We start from the raw sequence: 7,543 nt of genomic DNA, 5'->3' as shown, positions 1-7,543 counted from the left end.
TTGGGCTAAAAATATTAAGATTGGGTAATTGGGCTTTGTATCATAATTGGGGTTTGGACAAAAGAACGACACTTGTGGAAATTAGACTATGTGCTATTAATGGGCTTTATATTAACTAAATGATACCTCGTTAATTTAATATATAGACTTATAATTTGACGTATTTATATATAACCACATACGCTTGACTGGGCACGGTGGGCGGGATATTTATAAATACCAATAATTGTTCATTTTACCAGACACGGAACTAGATTAATAATTAGTAGACTTGTTGAAACAGGGGTGGATTACATTCAAGGGTAATTGGTGTAATTGTTAACAAAGTAGTAAAACCTTGGTTTACACGCAGTCGATAACCTGGTGTATTCATTAAACAAAGTATTAAAACCTTGTTACAATTCGAATCCCCAATTAGTTGGAATATTTGACTTCGGGAATAAGAATAATTTGGCGAAGACTTCCGCATTTTATGATTATGACTGATGGACTATTATGGACAAATCCGTATGGACATATTGAATAATCTAGGACAAAGAACAATTAACCCATGGGAATAAACTAAAAATCAACACGTCAAACATCATGATTATGGAAGTTTAAATAAGCATAATTCTTTTATTTCATATTTAATTGCACTTTTAATTATCGCACTTTTATTTATTGTCATCGTATTTTATCGCACTTTTATTTATCGCAATTTCATTATCGTTATTTATTTTATGCTTTAAATTAAGTTATATTTATTTTTAATATTTTACATTAGGTTTTAACTGCGACTAAAGTTTTAAAAATCGACAAACCGGTCATTAAATGGTAAAAACCCCCTTTAATAATAATAATATTACTTATATATATTTTTGTATTTTTACAAATATAGTTTTTAAAATTATAGCGTTAAGCTTGTTTAAGAGATCCCTGTGGAACGAACCGGACTTACTAAAAACTACACTACTGTACGATTAGGTACACTGCCTATAAGTGTTGTAGCAAGATTTAGGTATATCCATTCTATAAATAAATAAATATCTTGTGTAAAATTGTATCGTATTTAATAGTATTACGTTGTAAAAATAATACTATTTTATATACACCTCGCATAACATCAAGTATTTTTGGCGCCGCTGCCGGGGACATTCTTGCTTAAATGCCGGAAGCGCAACGCTATTTAAAAAAAGGATTTTTTTTTATTTTTATAAAAATACGCTTTTGTAAAAATACGTTTTAATACAAAAATATAAAAAGAAAAACAAAAATATAAATATTTTTAAGAGTTTGTTAAATATAAAACTATAAAGTTTCTTTATTTTTATTTTGTAAAAATATAAGTTTTATTTAATTTATATAAATATATATATAAATCATAAAACAGAAAAAAAGAAATTTTTTTTTTAAAAACACTCGAGGCCCGTACTGTAGCAGCCCAAAGCCTGGTCCGAATTCCTTATCCATGCGATCGCATGGATTTTTAACGTGAGGACCATGCGATCGCATGGCCCTGTCTGACTCGCCCTAATTGACTAAAAACAGCAATTATTACGTAATTATTATTATTATTATTTAATTAATCCCTAATTAGGTTTTAATTTATTTAATTATTTAGTTTAGTTTTTATTTAATTTGTATTTTAAGTTTAATAAGTTTTAATAAATTATAAAATTAATAGTTTATAAAATAAATAATATAAAAATAATATTTTTATAAAATTGTACTTTTTATAACTTTAAGTATATTTTTATATTTTGTATCTTTTTATTTGTTTTAGCATAATATTTGTATTTTTCGCTCGTATTTAATTCTAAGATATAGTTTTTGCCATAGTTATTTTTATTTCTAGATTTTTGAGATTTGCCGTAAAATCCCTTAAGTGCTTTTTCTTTAGACTAAGATTTAGGTGCTTTAGAATTTTGCGACGTCGTTTTTAAATTTTAGTACCTTTTTAAGTTATTGCCATTTGGGATATAGTATTTCTCTAAAGCTTTAATATCTTTAGACGTAACTTTTAATTCTTAGTTTTTAATTCCTTTTTAAGTTTCGACGCGCTACTTTCTTATTTTTATTTTTCGACGCCTATTATTTTTCGACCTTTTATTTTTTTTTCGACGTTTTTCGACGCGCTCTTTTTCTTTCTTATTTCTCGACGCTCTAGTTTTTAGGACTTAGATTTTTTCTATTTCTTATCTAAAATTTCTTTAAATTTAATCGAAAAATTATATTAAGTGGTTAAATTGATAGACATCAAAATTTTCTGGTTCATAGTAATAGTTAGATTTGTACGTGGACCGGGTTATTGGAGCCAAACAGTACTCAATTATATTGAGACCAAACGAATCCTGCCCCTCTGCTGCATCTTTTGGCTATTCAAAACGTGGGCAAAATCAGAAAAGTCTATTAATTTGATAACTTATATAATTTTTCTTTCTTTTTAAAAACTAATAGGATATTCAGTGAATGCACCGAGCAAAACGTTCACCACCTTTTGTACGTTCACCACCTGTAACTCGATCAAGACATCTAGCAAATATTATCGCCGTTGATTTTTCTTTAGAATCGTCATCTAGTCGACCAAGTACTCCAATTCAAATTTCCGATAATCCATTTTTTGAACCCGACCTCACAATTGAGAATCCGGAGAATATTCAGGGACAATTCATAGATCCTGAACCATTAATCTTTCCTCCGGAACCACCAATCATTCAAACAGAGATTGTTGAGGAACCAACCATTAAATCAGAATCCTCTAGTGATTCAGATTCAACAAATTCAATTATGGAAAATCTGGAACCTCTAAGTATGGAAGACCGAATGCGAGCTAAACGCACTGGTCAAGGTCACGCAATTACTCAACCTGACATTAATGCGCCAGATTATGAAATCAAGGGACAAATCCTACATATGGTAACTAATCAATGCCAATTTAGTGGTGCACCGAAGAAAGATCCAAATGAACATCTTCGTACCTTTAATAGGATCTGCACACTATTTAAAATAAGAGAAGTGGAGGATGAACAGATCTATCTCATGTTATTTTCCTGGACTTTAAAGGGAGAAGCCAAAGATTGGTTGGAATCGTTACCTGAAGGAGCGATTGATACATGAGACGTTTTAGTTGAAAAATTTCTCAAACAATTCTTTCCGGCATCTAAAGCCGTGAGACTTCAAGGAGAAATTGTTACGTTCACACAGAAGCCAAATGAAACTCTATATGAGGCTTGGACAAGATTTGGAAAGTTATTAAGAGGATGTCCGCAAGATGGTTTAGACACCTGTCAAATAGTACAAATATTCTACCAAGGATGCGACATCACTACAAGAAAAGACATCGATATAGCAGCTGGTGGTTCTATTATGAAGAAAACCACAACTGATGCTTATAAAATTATTGATAACACTGCTTCCCACTCACATGAGTGGTACCAAGAAAAAGATATCGTTAGATCATCTAAAGCAGCTAGAGCCGATTCTAGCCATGACTTAGATTCCATTTCTGCAAAGATAGATGCCGTCGAGAGACGAATGGAAAAGATGACTAAAGATATCCACTCAATACGAATTAGTTGTGAGCAGTGTGGAGGACCACATTTGACAAAAGATTGTCTCAGTATTGAACTAACAATGGAACAAAGAGAGAATGTTTCATACATAAACCAAAGTCCTGGAAATAATTATCAGAATAATTATCAACCGCCAAGACCGATCTACAATCAAAATCAGAATTATAACCAAAATGTTCCATACAACAACCAACAAGGTCCTAGCAATCAACAAATATCCAATAATACTTACAACCAGCAAAGACCTGTTTTTCAAAACAAACCACCACAAACTGATGATAAAAAGCCAAATTTAGAAGATATGATGTTAAAGCTAGTTGAATCTCAAACACAATTTTTCACATCTCAGAAACAAACCAATGAAAAAAATGCTCAAGCATTTAGAAATCAACAAGCTTCTATTCAAAATCTAGAACAAGAAGTAAGCAACCTAGCAAGGTTAATAGGTGAAAGAAAACCGGGAAGTCTACCTAGTGATACAAATGCCAACCCCCGGAATGAAACATCTAAAGCCATTACCACAAGAAGTGGTATTACACTTAAACCACCTGAAATACCTGTAATTTCTGATGAAGCTATTCCTACTCCACAAGAACCACAATCTGAGCAAGATAAGAAAAAAGAACTGGTAGTTGAAAATGTGAATGAAGATAACACAGTTAAGGCTAAACCTTATGTTAAACCATACCAACCACCACTTCCTTACCCAAGTAAAATGAGAAAAGAAAGACTTGAAGCCGAGCAATCTAAATTCTTGGATATGTTTAAACAAATAAATGTAAATCTTCCTTTCGTTGATGTGATTTCAGGAATGCCTAGATACGCTAAATTCTTGAAAGATCTAATCACAAATAGAAAGAAAATGGAAGAACTCTTGGCTGTTACTATGAATGCTAATTGTTTAGCAGTGCTGTTGAATAAGATACCAGAAAAATTATCAGATCCAGGAAGTTTCACAATTCCATGTTTTCTGGGTAGTCTTAGTTCAATAGAAGCATTGGCAGACTTAGGTGCTAGTATAAATTTAATGCCATATTCATTATACGCTAAACTAGACCTTGGAGAATTGAAACCAACACGAATAAGCATACAACTAGCCGATCGATCAGTAAAATATCCTAGAGGGATAATGGAGAACATGCTAGTTAAAGTTGGTACTTTAGTATTTCCAGTAGATTTTGTTATTCTAGACATGGAAGAAGATTCTCGAGTTCCTCTCATATTAGGAAGACCATTCTTAAACACGGGCAAAGCAATAATAGACGTGTTTGGTAAGAAACTGACCCTAAGTATAGAGGACGAGAGTGTTACCTTTTCAGTGGATAGAGCTATGCAACAATCACAATCTGCAGATGATACATGTTATTATATTCAAACTATAGAATCACATGCAGAGTTGTTAGAAGAATTTCCAGAATTACAAGGAACAGGAGAATGTTCTTTAGGAGAAGGAACTGAACCAATTGACGAAACTGAAATGTTAGCTACACTTATGGCTAATGGATATGAACCAACAACAGAAGAAATTCAAATGCTAAAAGAAGAAGACATATATCGATACAAATCATCGATAGAAGAACCACCGACATTAGAGTTAAAGCCACTTCCAAACCATTTGGAATACGCTTATTTACATGGTGAGTCTGAATTACCTGTAATAATATCGTCTTCTCTTACTGAAAATGAAAAATCTCAACTCATTTCTGTGTTGAAAGCTCATAAACCAGCTATTGCATGGAAGATTCATGATATTAAAGGAATAAGTCCTTCGTATTGCACACATAAAATCCTTATGGAAGAAGGTCATAAAACGTATGTGCAACGCCAACGAAGATAAATCCTAATATGCAAGATGTTGTTAAGAAATAAATTATTAAACTACTAGATGCAGGTCTAATTTATCCAATTTCTGATAGTCCATGGGTAAGCCCAGTTCAATGCGTGCCTAAGAAGGGTGGCATGACTGTCATTACAAATGAAAAAATGAGCTTATTCCTACTAGGAATGTAACAGGATGGCGTGTTTGTATTGATTATAGAAAATTAAATAACGCCACCAGAAAAGATCACTTTCCCTTACCTTTCATTGATCAAATATTGGAAAGATTAGCCGAAAATAGTTACTATTGTTTTCTTGATGGTTTTTTCAGATATTTTCAAATTCCAATAGCACCCGAGGACCAAGAGAAAACCACATTTACGTTCCCTTATGGTACTTTTGCTTACAAACGCATGCCATTTGGACTTTGCAATGCCCCTGCAACCTTTCAAAGGTGCATGATGGTGACTTTTCACGACATGATAGAAGAATGCATGGAAGTTTTCATGGATGAATTTTCAGTCTTCGGTGATACATTTGAATCATGTCTAGTTAATCTTGAACGAATGCTTATTAGATGCGAACAATCAAATCTAGTACTTAATTGGGAGAAATGCCATTTCATGGTTAAAGAAGGCATCGTTCTTGGTCATAAAATTTCAAAGGAAGGAATTGAAGTGGACAGAGCTAAAGTAGATGTAATTTCTAAACTTCCACATCCCACCAATGTTAGAGGAGTTAGGAGTTTTCTAGGGCATGCCGGTTTTTACCGACGTTTCATAAAAGATTTTTTTAAAATTGCCACTCCTATGAATAAACTCCTAGAAAAGGATGCTCCATTCATCTTTTCAGATGAATGCATCAAATCTTTTAATATACTTAAAGAGAAACTCACTAATGCGCCGATTATGATAACTCCAAATTGGAATCTACCGTTTGAACTTATGTGCGATGCAAGTGATTTTGCAATGGGAGCCGTTTTAGGACAAAGGATTGAAAAATGATTTCAACCTATATATTATGCTAGTAAGACGTTACAAGGGGCACAAACAAATTATACAACTACTGAAAAAGAACTCCTTGCTATTGTCTTTGTTTTTGATAAATTTCGTTCATATCTCGTTCTAGCAAAAACGGTGGTCTATACCGACCATTCTGCTCTTAGATACCTATTTTCGAAACAAGATGCTAAACCAAGATTAATACGTTGGATCTTACTCTTACAAGAGTTCGATATTGAAATCCGAGATAAAAAGGGAGCAGAAAATCTCACCGCTGATCATCTTTCTCGACTTGAAAATCCTGAATTAGAAGTTCTAAATGAATCGACTATACAAGACAACTTTCCTGATGAATATCTATTGAAGATAGATTATAGTGAAATTCCATGGTTTGCAGACTATGCAAACTACTTAGTATGTAGATTCCTTGAAAAAGGGTTATCGTACCAAAAACGAAAGAAATTCTTTAGTGATATAAAACACTATTTCTGGGAAGATCCACATTTGTTTAAAAGTTGTCCCGATGGAATAATACGCCGATGTGTATTCGGAGACGAAGCTAGTTAAATCTTAAACCATTGTCACACAGGACCAACAGGAGGGCATTATGGGCCTCAACTTACAGCAAGAAAAGTTTACGATGCTGGATTCTATTGGCCTACAATTTTCAAAGACGCACACCTTCTTTGCAAATCCTGTGATGCTTGTCAAAGGGCCAGAAAAATAAGTCAACGTGATGAAATGCCACAAAATGTCATTCAAGTATGTGAAGTATTTGACATTTGGGGTATTGACTTTATGGGTCCATTTCCAAAATCTCATAATAATCTCTACATTCTCGTTGCCATTGATTATGTATCTAAATGGGCGGAAGCACAAGCTCTCCCAACTAACGATGCACGAGTTGTAGTCAACTTTTTAAAACGTCTTTTTGCTAGGTTTGGAACACCGAAAGCTTTAATAAGTGATCGGGGTACTCATTTTTGTAATAATCAACTTGAGAAAGTTCTCAAAAGATATGGAGTAACTTATAAAATCTCCACCGCTTATCATCCACAAACAAGTGGACAAGTTGAAAATACCAATCGAGCTTTAAAACGTATTCTATAGAAAACCGTAGGATCAAATCCGAAGGAATGGTCCATGAAATTGGAGGATGCACTCTGGGCT

This window comes from Rutidosis leptorrhynchoides, chromosome 2 (assembly GCF_046630445.1).
Source record: "Rutidosis leptorrhynchoides isolate AG116_Rl617_1_P2 chromosome 2, CSIRO_AGI_Rlap_v1, whole genome shotgun sequence".
In the NCBI taxonomy this organism is placed as follows: Eukaryota; Viridiplantae; Streptophyta; class Magnoliopsida; order Asterales; family Asteraceae; genus Rutidosis; species Rutidosis leptorrhynchoides.
The sequence above is the reverse complement of the archived record's forward strand: the minus strand, read 5'-3'. Positions refer to the sequence as shown.